The 19101-nt window shown below is 35.8% G+C and overlaps 1 non-coding gene across 1 annotated transcript; it reads right to left on the bottom strand.

Moving 5' to 3' along the window:
• Window positions 1-8623: 8623 nt before the first annotated feature.
• MIR216 (microRNA mir-216) lies at window positions 8624-8720 on the bottom strand. The gene has a single exon (NR_032196.1). It is a non-coding gene; the product is annotated as a microRNA mir-216 (primary transcript).
• Window positions 8721-19101: the final 10381 nt, after the last annotated feature.

The following is a 19101-nucleotide window of genomic DNA, read 5'->3' as shown; positions in this document are numbered from 1 at the left end:
TTTATCCCTAACAAACAACCCTACATACTAGATGTTTTTCTTTCATACTTTTTGTCTCATCTTCTGTGACTCAGAGAAATGTGGCTAATTTATTTCTAGTTCTAGAGGCTTCTCTCCTATCCCAATAAACTGGGCCAGAAAGACTATTAAGCATACTTTTAGAAAAACCCTGACCTTCTGTCTAATAACCAATACTGTGTATTGGTTTCAAGGCAGAAGAGTGATAAGGGCTAGGCAATGAGAGTTAAGTAACCTTCCCAGGGTCACATAACTAGGAAATATCCAAGGCTAGATTTGAATCCAGATCTCTGATTTCTAAGCCTGGCTCTCAATCCCCTGAATCACATAGCCACCCCAAGGAACGTATTTTTTTTATTACATATTACATCTTCCAGAACTTTCCTTCACTAACAGATCTCTGCAATTTGTTTATTTATGGATGAGCTTTTTGTATATAGAAAATATTGGGTTGTTCTGCTATTCTCTTCCATTATTTTGTATTAATTAATCCATATCTAAAGTTGTGATTGTTAGGTTTGTTGCCATTTATCTTTAGAATAGACTATATCCTTATTGAAATCTATAGGCAACCAAGTCACTCTCCATTTTATTTTATTTAAACAATTTATTAATAGAAACCCATACCTTCTGTTTAAGAGTCAAATACTCTGTATTGGCTCCAATGCAGAAGAGTGGTAAAGGCTAGGCAATGGGAGTTAAGTGACTTGCCCAGGGTCACACAGCTGAGACGTGTCTGAGGCCAGATTTGAACCTAGGACCTCCTGTCCCTAGGTCTGATTCTCAATCTACTGAGCAACCCAGCTGCCCCCTCCCTCTCCATTTTAAAAGGAGTGTGGCAACTGATTTACTGTCTTCCTGTTAACCTTGACCCTACCCTTGCTCTAACCTAACCCGTGACTACCTTGTCCAATGCAGGGTTCATTGGATGCTTATTTGAATGCCAAAATCATGATGACCTGGTAGGTTATCAGATGACAGAATACACAAATTATTTGGTCTAACAGGGGCTCCATGTACATGTTGAAATGTCATGGAGAAATTGGAGAACCTATAATTAGGGTGAACCCTGGATTATATATAGTCATCCTTGGTAAAGAAGGAACTGTTGGTGAATGTGAAAGGCCATTTGTTATAAGATTTATCTTCCTCAACTTTTATACTCCCTCTGTAAACTTTGGCTATTACAGCAGGGCTAAGTAGATAGGAATATTGAAGTCTTGAAATCAGATAGTACCAAAGAAGCTGGCTGGATTCGCGTATGGTATTGGTGCATTTTATTCAGATGGGATATAGTTTCAATATATATGCCCTTGGACATGATGGATTTGGAAGAACCTTAGTGGAAGAAGATGATTTAGTCCTGATGGTCTATAAATACCAGCTTTGTAACTTCCAAAATATGCCATCATTCTTTGAAGGTGGCCTTACCAATCAAGAGCCTTGTGTCAAAAGTCAGAGTATTTCCTTTACTGGTATTGGACTTCTGGGAACAGAAGGCTCTCAAATGCAGCAAATTCTGGGCTTTTGGGCAACGAGAGCAGACATCTACTTTACTAATGACACTGTCTTTGCAACTTATTATCTTTGAGAGTTGTAAAGATTACACAGAGGTTTAGTGATTTACCCAGGGTCACATAGTCTATGTCAGAGGGTAGGACTTAAATCTATTTAGTCTATAGTCTATATAATCTATAGTCATCATTCTGAGGCAAGTCCTCTCTCTTTACTATGATATACTGCCTTTTACCAAGGCATGGAATAGAGTAAAAAACCTAGCACTGGTGGAATAGTATGAGAATTGGTGCAGAAAATGGTTGAGTCAGTAAAGACTGCTGCATGAGTGAAAATCATCTTGCATATGTGAAGGATGTTGGAAGTTGAGAGTTCTAGTGAGTTAGAGGAATTGTTCAGAAGGAGTGGCTCTTTACATAAGAGATGGAGAGAATCTGAAAATTTGGGGTTCCTAATGTGATGTGAGTGGATTAGAGCGCACTCAGGACAGAAGCATTATGCATGAAGATTGGGGTCAGCTCCAGTGGAAGTTTAGGGATGTGATGCAAGAATAATATGTTTATGAATGAGTCTTCTGAAATCTAGACACATCTAGCCCCTAAAAGCATGCAAAGATATTGATTTTAGGAGGAAGGGTCCAATCAAATGTTTGCATCAAACTTTTGATCTCCTTGTGCCTCTGTGTAGAATGTATCTGGTGGGAGTGGTATTTTAGGTGACCCTAGAGGTTGGGATATAAAATAGTATGATTGGATCCATGACAACAGAGTGAACTGGTATAAAATCTTGGGGTGGGGAGGTGTAGATGGTATTTGTAACATGAATCCTTTTTTATGTTGCTTTTATAGTATTGCTTTGTGTGTTTGAATTGATGTTGAACTGATACTTTCTTCTGGGATATTCAGTAGCATAAAGCTCCAATGAGACATAACATGATAATCCTTTTTCCCAAGAAACAAATTATCAAAAGATCAGAACAAACAGTTTTTAAAGGAATAAATCTAAGTTATCAAACTCATTGAAAAATGTTCTATGTAACCAATAATAAGAAAATACTAATAAAAGCTATATTTTTATATTTTTAAAAATGGAGATCCAAATACCAATAATTAAAATTTGTTTTTTAAAAATAAAATAACTCTGAGGTTTCACTTCACATCTTTCAGGTTGGCAATGGTGACACTCTAAAAAGATGTCAGACTGTGAGAAGATAGGTACACTAAAATACACTGTTTAGGGAGAAAGGAATTGTTATATATCTTGAAGAAAACAATTTGGAATTATGCCAAAAATGTCACTAAGTATAAGTAACTAAAATGCTTACAACCATTTACCCAAGAATATCTTTACTCTATATATGCCCCAAAGAGGTAATAGAAAGAATCTATTATTTATACATAAACACAAAATATATATGTAAAATACAAAAAAACATTGTATAAGTATTTTTTTTTTGTAGCTACAAGGAACTAGAATTAATATGGGAACTCATTGTGTGAGAATGTCTAAACAAATTGTGATATGTCAATATAATGGTATGTTATTATTTCAAAAGTACATGTCAGAAGCAAGTCTTGAACTCAGGTCTTTTTGACTCCAAGACTAGCTTTTCTAGCTACTATCTTACATTGCTTCTTTCTAAATGCTTGTATGTGTGTGCATGCATAAATGTTTATACACATATACATTTATATAAATAAATATGTATATACAAATAGAATGTGTTTGTAATACAGGATGGAGAGCTTGTCTTGAAACTACACAAAACACAAACTTATCTATATCCATATCTATATGTTGATATTGATATCTCTCCATTGATGATGCATTGATATCTAAACATCAATTTACAGATGCAGACCTATTTTTTTGGTTGTTGAAAAAAGCTATCATGAGAGCAAGAAGCATCTTGGCTTCATTTTAGAGGCAGTAGCAGCAATAGCACCTTGTAATTCATTTGTTGAGGACAGTCCTGCCCTACTCAGACACAAGGGATGGGGAGAACAAATTGTTTTCTTGAAGTAAAAGGGTGGGGGAAAACACGTATGGCCACAGCTTGGTCAGCTTTGTGTTCAGTGACTTATAATATTTCTGGAAGAAAGAGATAGCAAGCCAATCTTTATAACGTAATATTTTTGCTGGTGCTCATGAAGCTGAGACCAGCAATGTCAGTTTTGAAGGAGTCAAAGAAAGTATACAGCATGACCAAGCTGAATAATTTCCCAAACAGATCAGGACACAGAATCTAGAAAGATTCTATCCTTCCAAGGTGGCTTTGGTTTTCTATTCCTGCATGTTTTTATGCATTGGTCAATGTAACTCTTTGGGATTTCCTTCCTTGACATTTAGACTCAAGGGAATTGACCTCATCTATCTTTAATCTGGCAGAACAAGGATCCCTTGTCAGGAATATGCTTGTTTTATTTGTCTGGGGACAGGAGGAACAAACAGAGGCATGGCCAAACTTTCCTACATCACAACAGAAGTCAGATTGCCTCCCATTTTATCTGAGTACATACCGGAGTGTACTGAGTGATACTATCAGCTCATTACATGAGAGTATCATGAAGTAAGGGAGGCAGTCCTTGACTATTGTTGAAAAAACAATGAATAATAGTGACTTGAGAGACTTCCTTCTTGATAGAGAATAATGAACTAGAGATGTAGAATGAAATGTTTTCCTAGGCATGGCCAATTATTCTTAGGTATGGTGAGTATGTGGATTTGTTTTTTTTTTTCTGGCTCAGGACAGCTTCTATTGGGGACTCAGTAGTAGGTGGTAATAGATATACATAAACTATTATCAATAAAAGATCTTTTAAATATACCAAAGATAAAAAATGCAGAAGTCTCTCTCTCCCCCCTCTCATTATAAGAATTCTTCTCTTATTTTTTCTATCCCCTACCTTTGACATTCTATTTTTAAAAATTCCCTCACATAGAAAATGAGGGGGTTAGATAACTTTATCTCTATGCTTTCTTTTAGTTTTATGAACTCTGTCTATGGAGGGGTATAGCCACAAGTTACGACTATAACTAAAATGTATGTGAAATTATATATGATGTGATTTACTTGTCCTATAGATTTCAGGTGGTTTAGTTGCGCAATATGGTGCCATGTATTTCAACATTATCTCAAGATTTGTAACTCAACTTTTTATGGGTGCTTCCTGCCAAACTGCATAGATTTCTAAAGGCTTATTATTTGATTTAGTGTATGAAGTCAGTATGTGGTTCAGTTTCTTCTTTCCCTATCTCTTGGGTTTGGGAAAGATTGTGAATTGGTCAGCAGAGCTATGAAGCATTTTGAAAGTTTCCTCAGTTTCAAATGACCCTGATGATCCCTTAAGAACTGACACAGAATCCTTCCCTTCTCAAGCCAAAATGCTATTCTTTGAGTGTTCCCACAAATTATACAGATAAACATCTATAAAGGAAATCTCTTGGTCCTTTAACTAAATCAACTAAAATGAGATTATTATGGAAAAAGTTTTTAAGATTTTAAGGTAAATAACTAAAACCAAAAATCTTTTGACTTGGTTTTAGTGCTGTTGAAAATACCAGTGAAGCCAGCAATGAGTGAAGATCAGCTGAAAGCCTTGGGATGCTGTCAATTTTGAGTTAAGGGGCCTTTTACTCTGACTTTCCAACATAGACACTGAATCTAATATTTAATGACAATTCCTGGGTTTGAATTTGAGTAGTAGACTGCATTTAAAAACAGGACAAAGTGATTGTAATTAAAGGGGTAAAATGTTGATAACATCACACTATATTAAAGAATGAATCTATGATATTCTGTATGGTGTAGAAGACTGAAAACCTGGGTTCAAATTTTGCCTCAGGTAGTTATTAGCTGTTTAAATTGTATAAACCAGGGGAAGTCACTTAATTTCTCTGAGATTCAATTTTCACATCTGTACAATAGAGATAACATTACTATGTGCCTTGTAGTACTGCTGTGAAGATAAAATGAAATAATACATGTGAAGTACTTGCAAGTGTAAATTATCATCTGGGCATGCCTACCTTTATAAATCAGTGAGGAGTACTGCTACATCTCAAAGAGGTCCCTTTGGGCTTAGAACACAGATATCTGTAATGTTTAAGCTATCAAAAGATCATTCTTTTAGCAACCATAATAATTCAGAATGTCAGAGAATCAGAAAATGAAAATAATTATAAGATGAACTAAATAGTCCTCAAATATATGACAAAACCAATATATCAAAGCTTATGCCCTTTATTCATAGGGAAGCCCTTTGGGCTCTTACTTGAAGCATATTTACTCTTACCTTAGGCACCACTTTAACAAATTTGGTTATCTATTTTTCTAGCTCACAGTAAGTTAGAAGAAGCAAATTAGGGTGGCATGTGTATTTATCTGTATAACTGGCAGAGGAAGCCAGCAGTCAGTAGCAAGAAATGAAAATCATTTAACGTGAAATTATTGATATCTCAGTAGCCCCTGGCATATCGCTGCATTATAGCATAGTACAATAATTTGTATTGGTAATGATGATCTTGAGACATCAGGAAATGGTTGAATGATTTTTCATATATTCCACTTAAAAAGGAAAATAATTATCTGTCATTTTAGAAAGATTTACATTCAAAATGGCAAAATATATATTTTAAAATTGTAACATTCAAAGTAACATTGGTTACTTAAAAAAACTCACACATATAGAACCTCTACTTTCCTGAGGATTCTGGATAATTGAAGCATTATTCTATTTACACATAAGAATCAAAGAATCCTGAGCTTTGAGAATTTAGAAGACCATCTAGGCCAATAGGTTTCAATAGCAGGACCACATACAGCCGTCCTGAGATGTTATGCCCATCCTCTTAAACATATTCAGGAAGTCTTACATGGCAGGTAAAGTTTTTGCAGTGCATTTCATTTAGTGTAACAGAGCCAGACCAGATCATAGAGCTTAACCATTTTGCTGTCACATAGTGACCTTGACATCCACATGAATCCAGGGTGTTGTTTTCCCTAATATTCTTAACAGTTAACTCAATGATTATAGGGAGATTGATGCTGGCAGATTAAGTTTGTTTTACCTAGGGACACTTTTTTTCAGTTTGCTTGGGTTATCTTCATAGCTGCAGTGTCTTGGGTCAGGATAAAATGTTATAATTCCAGATTTTCTTCTTTTTTATGGTTGTGGGTATTTTTCCCAGCAACCTTTATGACTTTTAGGGACTTTGACTTTGGTTCTGTCTTTTGGGATGAGAGTACAATATCCTTCTTTGCCTTTGGAACAATCTTGAAGAAAGGATATTAGTTATTGTTATAATTGTCACTGTTATTTCATGCTTATTGAATGTCAACAACATTCTGGACCTTGTTACTCTTATCTATTTCATGGTCCTGTGTGAATATGAAGAAAATTGACCCTGCTTCTTGCCATGGTAAATGATCTTCATTTTTTCCTCCATTGTCAAAAAGATTTTATGCTCAAGCTCTGAAGGGTCATCAGAAATTGGAATTGGTTAAAATCCAAGGACCTCATTGAATCCCCAGATTGAGTGATGGATTATGCCGATTGCCATGGCAAATTCTGGAGTGAGAACTTGAAATACTCATTAAGAGGAGAGAAGGAAGACATGCCAGGTGATGAAGTGCATTGCCAGGGAGTTGATGTTGGAGGGCTGGGCAGGAGATTATGCCTGTTTGGCTTGCCTGGAATTTGATAGGGTAGTACCCAAGAAAAGTGTTAGTAACATTCCTATGGAGAATGGTTTAGGGTCATGGAATAGTAACAAAATCACTATATTATTATTATTATTATTATGGTAGATAAGTGGCATACTATAATAATAATAGCTAACTAATATTTATAGAACACTTTACCAAGGGCTTTTCTCACAACAATTCCATGACTAAGGTTTAGAGAGATTGAATGAGTTATTCCTGTTTATAGTTTACAAAATTGTCTTCTCATGAAAACCTTTGTGACCAGTTCAGACAGGTTAAGTGAGTTGTGATTAAAGAGGCTGAGTAGCTGGTAAGTGAACCCAAGCTTTCTGAAGCAATAGTTAGTGTAATAGAAAGAGCACTGAGTCTGGAGACAGAGGAATTACATTCAAATTCTGGTTCTCATGTTATCTGTATGTCTTTGAGCAAGTCACTTTACACCACTAGATCTTAGTTTTCTTTTCTATAAAATGAGGAGGCTTGGACTCCTAGTCCAAGGACCCTTCCAGACCTAGTGTCCTGTTCTTCTTTTCTTTCTTTCTTTCTTTCTTTCTTTCTTTCTTTCTTTCTTTCTTTCTTTCTTTCTTTCTTTCTTTCTTTCTTTCTTTCTTTCTTTCTTTCTTTCTTTCTTTCTTTCTTTCTTTCTTTCTTTCTTTCTTTCTTTCTTTCTTTCTTTCTTTCTTTCTTTCTTTCTTTCTTTCTTTCTTTCTTTCTTTCTTTCTTTCTTTCTTTCTTTCTTTCTTTCTTTCTTTCTTTCTTTCTTTCCTCTCCCCTCCCTCCCTCCCTCCCTCCCTCCCTCCCTTCCTTCCTTCCTTCCTTCCTTCCTTCCTTCCTTCCTTCCTTCCTTCCTTCCTTCCTTCCTTCCTTCCTTCCTTCCTTCCTTCCTTCCTTCCTTCCTTCCTTCCTTCCTTCTTCTTTAAATTGGTTTTTTCAGTTACATGTAGAAACAAATTTTGAAAATTGTTTTCTGACATTTTGTGATTCATATTCTCTCCTTCCCTCCCATCCCTATTCCTGAGGTAGTAAATAGTTTGATATAGGTTATGCCAGTGCTTTCATGTATTACATATTTCCGTATTCCTCATGCTGTGCCAGAGGACCTGGTGTCCTGCTCTTTCCATTGGGCCACATTACTTCTCTCTGGTACCATAAGAAAGAAATGAATCAATTGAAGGCAAACCCATTTTCAATGTTTCCTTTGGAGAATGCTAATTCAGGAAAAGACAGTGATTTTCTATATGGGGACTATGCAGATGGAATTCAAGAACCTTTGGAGAGGTCAAATATGCTTAAAGGTCGCTTAATGTAGCTGGAAGAGGGTTTGCTTGTGCATAGTACTCTAATTTAGGTTGCTGAGCAAGTCTATTGATCCATGAGGCCAAGGAAATTGCTCTGTTTAGCATAATCCCAGAGACCACTGTGAGGGAATTTATTAACATCTCACAGTTGCCAGCTGAGATTAAGCCAATTCACAGCCATCCAGGTTAGCCCTGCAAGCGGAATCCTGTCAGCTAAGTTCCCTCTCCAGATGCCTTAGATAGCAAACATGGCACCAGGCCACAGACAACACCTGGTACTGTGAAGATCTGTCATTAAGGTATTTTGTGTCTCATTGCCTTTTCTTGGTAAAACATTATCAAGCTACTCCCCGACCTGAATTGAAAGCTTGTTCAGAGCTCTCTGGCCAATGCCAAGTTGTATGCAGAGTGGGTAAAATCGAATCTTTGCATGTTCTCTCTAGTTTAGGAATGGCTTTGTTGGATTTAGTTCTTACGTAAGAAAGAACCCAGTCAAATTTGAGTTCAAGTTAAGTGTGAAGTTGAGGACTCAGAAACAGTCTTTAAGTAAGCTTAAATTGTCTGAAAAAAGGGTGTTAGCCTGGAAAAGAATTTGGATATGTTAAAGAACAAAACAAAGCAAATAAAATCCTTTGGAAATATTTCAGCAGAAAAAAATGAAAGAAAATGACAAACAAACACAGTGGATATACAGTCCTGTAGCTTTTGATGTTCTTTGATAAGAGAAGTAATTTCAATGAGAGCATAATTAAAAACAAACAAAACAAAAACTTCAGAGGAATGAGTTTCAGCCTTTCCCCCTTTTACCAGAGTTTAAAATAAGCAGCCAAATGCTAATGACTGATCTGATTCTTAGTGACAGTTAACTATTGCATTCACCAAATAGTGGGAATGCTACAGAATGGCAGAGTTGCTCTAAAGTACCCATTACTTTGCTCCTTTAGCTTTTCCTTGGGCCAGAACCACTCAGGACACATCTAGTCTATTTAACTGCTCACATGGCTTAGATGAGATGGTGGTTTTCAACTCCTGATGATGTGGAAGACCATCAGGCTTAATCATTCTCTATTCCATTGCTTCCAAGGTTCTATAGCTCTTACTATCTGCCTACAGATGCCTCTCATAGATGTTTGACTTACTGAGGACTGCTGAGTCTTGCCCCTACTCTTCCCCTACACTCTTGGGACTTAGGGGCATTTCCATTCACTCTGAAGCTGGTTGTTCTTTTATGTTTTTTTCCTCTCACAAGTAGAATGTGAACTCCTTGGGAGTAAGGACTGTCTTGCATTCTCTATCTATATATCTCTGGGGCTTAGTGTAGTGTCTGACAAGTAGTGTTTACTTTTTCATTCATTCATTTCAAAAAGGTAGGTGGGTGGGTGGGAGTTACACAGAGTCTTAATAACTCATAATGTATCATTAGTCCTTTAATAACCAGAGTTGGCTATTTTGAGGATAAAGTTGTAGAGTTGGATAATTCTGTCATTCACTGAAAAAAACTATATATATAAACTATATATTTATGTGTGTATACATGTCTATATGTGTGTATATACAAACACACACAAAATAAGTGATGGTGGCAGGGAATTATATCACAGGATCACAGAATCGCATATTGGAAGATATTTGAATGTTAATATTGTTCAATTTATTCTGGAAAAAAATTCCCACTAATACATACTTGCCATCTAGTCTTTACTTAAAGACTTAAAATGTGAAGAAGTTTACATCTTTTTTTTCTTTTATCAAGCCTAAATATTGCAACTTCTTTTGCACTTCTTTGCAACTTATACCTGTTGTTCCTACCTAAACCTTCAGAGACCAAGGAGAAAAAAAATTAAACCTTGTCTCATAGAACAGTCTATCAGATCCTTGAAGAAAGCTATTATGTGCTTCACAAATCTCTTTCAGGCTAAACACTCCCATTTCCCTCAATCTGCCTTCATAAGTCATGAATTTAATCTCCTCCCCCATTCTAGGTGCCCTCCTCTGGATGTTATTGTGCTTATAAATGGCCTTCTTAAAAAATGTGGTACCCAGAATTTAACGTAATATTCCAGAGGTGTTTTGATCTAAGCAAAAATCAGTACTTTATCTGTCAAGGAAAATACTTTTTACAAGGATTACATATGAGATAAATAGAAGGTTTAAGGTTCACCATTAAAAGTGTCTGAATTTGGAACAGAAAAGGAAATAGGACCATTTTACTATGTCCAAAGGAGAAGAGCCTCTGACCAAAAGCTATAACTTGCCTCCTCCATAGTCGAGGATGAGGACAATAGGGCATTTTCCAGTGCATGGTCATGGTTTTTTTTCCCCCTATCCTTGGTTTGGTTTCCTTTTTTTCTTCTATGGGGTTGAACAGTGAAAAGTAAATATAAGAAAGTGGTGGAAAAAGAAATAGTTTTTCTTCTCACTCATTCCTAGAAAACCATGCCAATAAAAGCAGAACATAAATTGAAATACCCAAATGACATAATATAATTGCATTTGGAAATATTGTGCCTCCAGAGATCCTGCCATACCTAAGTTGTAGGTGGGCCATGTTTCCCAGGACACAGAACTGTAAGTGAGTCAACATTTGCAGTGGAAACAGAGACTTTAGATTTAGATTCTAGTCTCTAAAATCAGCCTGTCTGCCTACCTCCCAGGACTATTATGGGAATCCAAGGAAATCAAGTACAGCAGAGTGCTTTGAAAGAAGTAAAATTATTATGTGAATGTTTGGTGACACAAAAACAGTAATAATAACAAGGAGCATCAGAGACAGATAAACTGGTCGCCAAGGGCCAAAAAAATAAAGGAATGAGGTAAAAAATGTTTCTGAGCCTAGGTATGACTGACTTCTGCTCATATGACATTTGTGTTGGGAGACACAAATGGAGGAGAGATTTTCTTTTAGATGTAATGCTCCTAGGGCCAATGAACTGAGATAGGACTTCTTTACTAATGTTTCCTGGGGTCCAGAAAGTTTGCACATGTTACTGTGACCTTAGTTTTAGTTATTCAATTGTTTAATTGTGTTTTTAGGACAAGCTTCTTATAAATTTTTAATTTGATACTGAAATATATATATATGCTGTTAAAAGGCTCAATACATATGATACTGTGAACAATTTCAGAAGTTTATGAAAGTTTATTTAAAGGTAGAACTAAGAGTGCTGTCTAATTCAGTATTTAGAAGGTTACTGACAACTTGGAAAGGATATTTATTTTATAACTATTTAGAATTTTGTCATAACTTCTAATTAGTTTATGATTATCTATTTAATATTCCTATTTTCTTATATTTTGGTCCTTTTTTTCTAACTTGTCTCTTCAGATTTTTAATAATCTCCCATTCCCAAATGTGCTTAATCTGGGAGGCACAAATGGCACTAGACTGGAGAATATAATAACATTATTACACTAAAAAACTATAATAGAACTAGTATAGAAAAAGTGACTGATTGGACCAGATAGACATAGAGGACATCTGTGTTAAAGGCAATGATTATGAGGGCCCTGAGGAGGTCTCACACATAAGGTAGATATGTGTGAGAGAAAGATAACAAAGATATGGAAAAAATCCTGGACCTTATTAATAATGAAAAAAGGAAACAGAACATTAGTCACTAGAGACTTATTTTTTATTCTACCATTTAAACAAAATCTTTATGAGGGAGAAAAATAAAACAACAGTAGTAGCTCTATTTAATGACCCTCTAATTATAAATACAAAGGGAGACATAGAATATGGATCCAAAGATATTTATCCTTGTGTGTACAAGGAAATTAATTTTAAGTCTTATGCTTGCAATGAGATTTAAGAGTTCAAATTGTAGGGATTCCCTGTTGATGTGGAGATCTTTTATATATTCCTATTTGAGAAAATACCACATTCTCTGCATCAAACCCTGGAATGTTGCAATCAGTCAACAAAGATTAATTATTACTTTAAGAAATGTGCCTGACTTTCCACACAAGAAAGACTCAATGGATGAGGAATTATATATTGACCAGATGACAATATGCATTTGAATGCTATATAGTTTTTCCTTAAGTATGCATATCTGGATTAGTCAGTATTTATGGGCAATAGGTTGGGGCCAATGACTGAACAAGAGGAGCAGGGTGAGCTTCAGGAATGTAAAATCCCTTTATTGACTTCAAGTTTCCTATTGAAGCAAATAACCTTTAAAAACGCAATATTCCATTAGCGTTGATGTATGACAATGAAATAGGGAATGCAACAACCTCTGAAGAAATAAAAAATAGGTATCATGCATAGGGCAATGGAAAGGCACATAGTAGATAAGAGCTGGTTGTGATACATGTCCAATGAGGAATACTAAAAAAAAATAGAAAGAAAGGAAGAAAGAAAGAAAAGATACTATGAAGGAATTGAATGAGATATGCTGTTTAGTGGGATGGGAGAACAATTTCAGTTGAATTGCCAGTGTTCTAGTTGGACTTCTAGCCTTATAAGTGTCCTTCTTTCAGTGAAATTTGGGGAGGACATGAAGAAAAGTGGAATGGGCTGGTGTGGATGGTTTTTTATATGCATTGTGGAAGGGAATTTCAAAATCAATGAGATCATTGATTTATTTGAGCATTTGCACATCTCCATATTCTCTATCCAATTGAGTCTTTCTTGTTTTTCTTCCAAGTTTGAGCCTTCTTTTCTTTTCTTTTTTATATTTTATAATTTATATTTTATATCTATATTTTCTTATCCTTTATTTTCCTTTCTATCACTTTCTCCTGCCTAAACTTCATCTTGTCCTTTCCTTAGACTCTTTTTTATGACTCTATGAATGGGAATGTCTTATCCAAATTATACTATAAAGTATTAAGGATCTTTAGAATGAGTCAGTACTAAATATAAGCATAGGCTTATGGCATGTCTTCTCTACATTAATGTACAATTCAGAGTCTGACATCCAGCACTAATATATAATGTTTACAATTTTGTTGTTTCTAGAAAATATGAGTCCCTCTTGATTTGAAATTCAGAATTTGGCCCTAAAATCTGATCCCTAAAAGCCTTGAGAATTGTATGACCTTTAACTCTCCTCTCAGCCCAGTCCTTGTTTTTTCTTGCCTGTATAGGACCATTATACCAACTCTGTGAAAGCTGACCCAGTAAACTAAAAGTTCTGTTATGGCAAAGATCCTGTAAGATTCCATCAGCTAGATCCAAAATTCTCTGTAAGGTATGTATGGGAATCAGAGTGCCCAAGATCGAATTTAGGTTCTCTACTCCTAGATAGTTTGTTCTTTCCTCCTATAAATGTGTTTCTCAAGGCCCCTATTCTGATAGGGCTTCATCATGTATCTTATGAAACTGGGTGTCTCCATTTTTGAAGGATTTGAAAGACAACAGAGAAAGGCATATTTAGTGTGTATTTTTGGAGTCCTGTAGGCATTTGGGAAATGTTTGGCCTCAAAATGGTTTCAATAAAATATTTGGCTGAAGCTATAAATGAGGATTTTGGCTGGAATTTTGTTAAATACCAGTTTGAACGAGAATTTTGGTAAAGCTGCCCCTGAAGCATCTATCTTTGTCAATGGATCTGTTTGTTTATGAAGTACATATTTTCTGGATTTTTGTGGGAAGGAGAGGTCAGAGAGAGAAGCAAAAGGATTAGAAATGATTACTAATAGAGAGATGAATTCATAGAGAATGGTGTCTAGAGATAAGACCTCCTGAGAAGGGTGTTGAGTTACACTGTAAATAAAAGTGGGTGCTATATAAGTCCAAAGCGGGAACTCCTGTTAAGCTGTGCCTGGTCCATACATGTTTTTGTATTTCTAAATGGTTAAAGACATACTGGCACCTGAATGAGTAACCAATATAGATAGAAGAACAGCAATGTAATTCATTCGAAGGAAGTTACTCCATTTTAAGAGTCTATCTACAAAACCTTTTAGAGGAATCATCACCAACCTGTCAGCCAGAATGTGAGGAAAAATGCATTCCTAACATGTAGGGCTGAGCAGATGAATGACTTCTTTAAGGACAGTCAAGTAGTATGAAAAGAAAGTATGAAAAGATACAGAAAATGACCATGAAATGAAATGTTTTTAAATGCTTGAATTATGTACTAGAATTGATGGTTTCAAGGCAGAAAAATGGTAAGGGTTTAGGCATCTGGGGTGTAGTGATTTGCCTGGAGTCACACAGCTAGGAAATAGCTGAGGCCAAATTTGAACCCAGGACCTCCCATCTCTAGACTTGGCTTCTCTATCCCCTGAACCACTTAGCTGCCCTGGATGGAATAATTAAAGAAGTAGAAATATGAAAATTAGGAGGTTTTTTTTTCCTACTTGGGACAGGTAGGTGGCACAGTGGATAGAGCAATGGGCTTAGAATAAAGAAGACTCATCTTCAAAAGTTCAAATCTGTCCTTAGACACTAACTAGCTGTGTGATCCATGGCAAGTCAATTAACTCTGTCTCCATTCCTTATCAGTAAAATGAGCTGGAGAAGGAAATGGCAAACCACTCCAGGATTTTGCCAAGAAATCCTCAAATGGAGTCATGAAGAATTGGACACTACCAAAATGACTGAACAGCTGTTTGTTTATTATCATTATTACTTGGAAAAACATGTAACTATTAAGTGCTTGCATTTCTAAATTTCAATTTCAAATAATAAGTAGAAAACAATAGGACATAATTGGGATAGCTGCTGTGTGAATGTCATTCTAGACAAAACATTCTGGTTGGGATACACTTGATATATTATAGCTGCTGAAAAGAATGAAAGAACAAATGAGTTCTTAGGAGACAATGGTAAAATGTCATTCAGATTCTAGAATTACAGTATAGAATACACTCTACCTCCTACTTGTTCATTGCAGGGCTCTGAAACAAAGCATAGACTTTAGAAAGATGAAATGAAAGTTCAAGCCATTGCACTCGCTTGATGCACCAGGCACTGAGCCTTTACTAACAAAATATTGAATAGTAAAAGACTGAAAAGTGAAAATGCTATTGAAGCTTGAAGTCTTGTCTTGATGTTAAGCTTTTGTGCAGCTTGATATTCTGAATTTTAAACTTCTTCAGGGCAAGTATCATATTTTGTACTTCGTTATTCCCCTCACTACCTAATATGGTGTGAAGTATGTGGTAGGTATTCAATAAATACTAATTGATTGATTGATGCTTGCCCTTATGTAGGATTGAAATTTTCTCTGCCTCCAACAACCATAGTAGTTGCTAATGCAGCTTTGTACTCCATTGGCTCTAGTTTCTACAGTATGACAAAAATGTTCCATGAATAAAACATAAAGACTCTATTGCACCTCAGTAATTTAAGGAGAGATAATTTCATCAGTGGGGCTGCAGTCTTCCCCAGATGAAGACTGTAATGTTTCCACACCTTAGTGGATGGTATTCATGAATTGCTCCAGTCAAAATAACTCAGCATCTTCCTTTCTATCTTGAGTCACTCCAAACTTAGCTAGGTTGCTGCTCATTCAATAGACATTCAATCCATTGCCAGATCAGTGTTTAAAGCTTTCACTGCTTTCTGCCAGTCATTGCCTTCCACTGGCACAGCCTTAACCCTCCTTTCCCCTGCCTAGGTCCCAGAGATCTGAGACAGGGGAATAGGAACTCAATGGATGTTAGACACTATTATGAAGAATGTAAACATTTCTTAGCACTGAGACCCAAAGAGAATGCCCTTGGTGACAGCAGTCCTAGATTAAGGAAAAAAACTGAAGACCAACATTTCATTTGCTTTCTAGAAATGCCACTGCCAGAAACACAGCTCTTAGTTCTTGAGGGCAAAGGGACAAAGAAATACAGTTGGCTGAGTGGACCAGTTTATTGGGTGATAACAAAGAGGAAGTGGCCATTTGGTAGATTCATAATCACTTCTTTTATGGTGTGGCTGTAGAGAATTTAAAAGAAAGAATTAACTGCTAACCATTTACAAGACAGCAATGGAAAGCTTTAGTGGGGGTAGAAGCAACAAGCAATTGTTTTTCTGTGTATAATAAAAAATAGTGGAGGATAGCACAGAGAAACTCAACCTATTGCAGATAGAAGAAGCACTAGGAAAAAGAGAGCAGATTCTGATGAAATATAACCCCCCAAATTGATTCTTTGGGATAATTTGTTCCTAAGCCTAGAAGTAAAAGGAAAGGAATCCTAGAAATTGGAGGATGAAAGACTAATTGTTAAGTCTGTCCTAACCTACTGGCACTAATATCTTGGATACCTATGATTCTGTAATAAAATTAGTGTTTATTAAGGAATTAAGGTATTCAGTCTGTCAAATTCTAGGTATATATTTTGCATCTTCATTATACACCATTTTAAGGGACTGATGTGGGCAGGCAAGATGATCAGATGATAAAAGTGGATATTTGATTATGGAAGGGATTTAGGGGGAAATGGGAGAAAATACTAAAACATTAAAATAATTTCACAAAAATAGGTTATTAAAACTTCAATACATTGAAGAAAGTCACTGCAGAAAAGAGACAGTATTTTAATGCCCTTCCCACACCAAGAATCTCCTTAGAATACTAGAGGCAAAAGGGGTAATTCCTCAAAAATCATATAGTTGGCCACCTTTTATCAGGTTTCTTAAAGGATATATAGCATCTAGTGTAATGTCAGGCTCAGAGTGTACTCAACAAACATTTGTAGGTGATGGCCATAGTGATGACTTACCCTTTTTCAAATGATTACAGTTAATAAAAGTTGATCCTAGTCCTTTGGAAGCAATAACTTGTGCAAAGAAATATGACTTTTAGTCCCTTTAAAGCTCTTGGTTTAGATCTTGAGGGAGAAAAAAATCTTTGTGTGACAACTCCAACCCCCTGCTCATCTACACACACATAGTCATAACTTAAATTAAGGAAAATTGAGTGGAATAATTCCCAGCCCCCCTTTCTTACTCCTATAAGTATTAACTGCTTTGGGCTTTGGAGGAATAGGGTAAGGACAAGAGGCAGATAAATAAGAGAAATCAGGGTATGTGTCTGGTTGTGGGGGCAGATAATCTAATATTGATTGTATTCACTTGGAAGCTGAAGAGCAGAATTTAAGTCATGCCAAAAAGAGCCCCTTTCATTATTCCTCAGCCCTCAAGGTATTTAATAAAAGAGTGATTTTATATTAATGATGATAATACATTAGTAACATATTAATGGGGCAGCTAGGAGGTCCAGTTGAGTGCTGACTCTGGAGTTAGGAAGATTTTCTTCCTACATTCAAATCTATCCTCAAACACTAGCTCTGTGACCATAGGCAAGTCACTTAACCCTGCTTGCCTCAGTTTCCTCATCTGCAAAATGAGCTGGAGAAGGAAATGACAAGCCACACCAGTACATTTGCCAAGAAAATCTCAAATGGGGTCACAAAGAGTTGCACATTACTGAAATAATGAATATATTAATATTTGAGAGTTCAAGCTATTGTAGTAAGATGCTGCTGTTAACAGATGCATTAATTAAACTCCTATTGGTAATTATACTTTAAAAGATAATAATTTATTATCTGAAGTAAATATTGAAAGCCTCAGAAGTGTTAGCTGTAAAAGAAAAGATAGGAAGAGATTCATATATACTTTTGGAATTTAAGTTATACTGATAGTTATTTGATCAAATAAAGAGAATTCAGTTAAGATAAACAAGATTTAGTTGACAATAGAATTTATAAATATGACCGATTAATGATGTTGGTAATTATTTCTTATTCCAGAGCATTATTAAGTTTAATTTGTCTTTTGCTCTGCAGATTACTGCTAATCACTGAAGGTCAACTAACTCCAAGATGAACAATTTACTACACAATATTTATGATACTTACAGTCACAGAATTTCAGAGTTGGAAGAGGTCTTACCAGTCCTCTAGTAGAACCTATATTTGACAAAGTATCATTTCTACAATTTACCCTAAAGTGATCATTCTTATTCTTTGAAGATCTCCATTTCATCCTGATCTTAGATAGCTATGAGGAAGTGTTTTCTTTCTTTTTCCCCCTCTTCTCAAATATATTTGTTTCTCAGGATCTTATATATGTGCAAAAGAGTGAAATCCTTCAAAGACTAACCAGAAGAAAAGAGAAAGTAGGCATATTACAACACATATTCAGGAGCTGGCAAATCAGAACTCAGGAAACACCGTCCTCCATGAACTTAGTCCTAACTTTTGTTCTAGCCACTTAATGACCCTCAATCTTTAAGAACACATGAAAGAAAGAGGAGGAGGACTTACTGATGAGGATGAATTCTAGGAACCTCTAAATAAGTAAGAGCTTGAAATTGTATCACTGATAAAGATGTCCTTGGACCCCGATATAGATTGATGACTTTTTAAAAAAATCAGTATGGAGAATGCTGGAAAGAGAACAGAAAGTGTCCAGAGGAGCAAGCCTTTAAATATGGAAGCTCTAGGCACTGCTTGATACTTTCATATATCCATGTGTATATAGTTCATGTTTTGGAGCAGTTGCATCTCAAAATGTAGAGGTAAGTCTGGCCTAAATTTCTTGGACAAATGATATTGATGAGAAAGGAATAGTCTGGAAAAGGGAAAAATAGTCATATGGATTGGTAG

This window comes from Monodelphis domestica, chromosome 1, assembly GCF_027887165.1.
Source record: "Monodelphis domestica isolate mMonDom1 chromosome 1, mMonDom1.pri, whole genome shotgun sequence".
In the NCBI taxonomy this organism is placed as follows: Eukaryota; Metazoa; Chordata; class Mammalia; order Didelphimorphia; family Didelphidae; genus Monodelphis; species Monodelphis domestica.
Note: the sequence above shows the minus strand (reverse complement) of the source record. Positions and strands in the feature narration are given on the sequence as shown.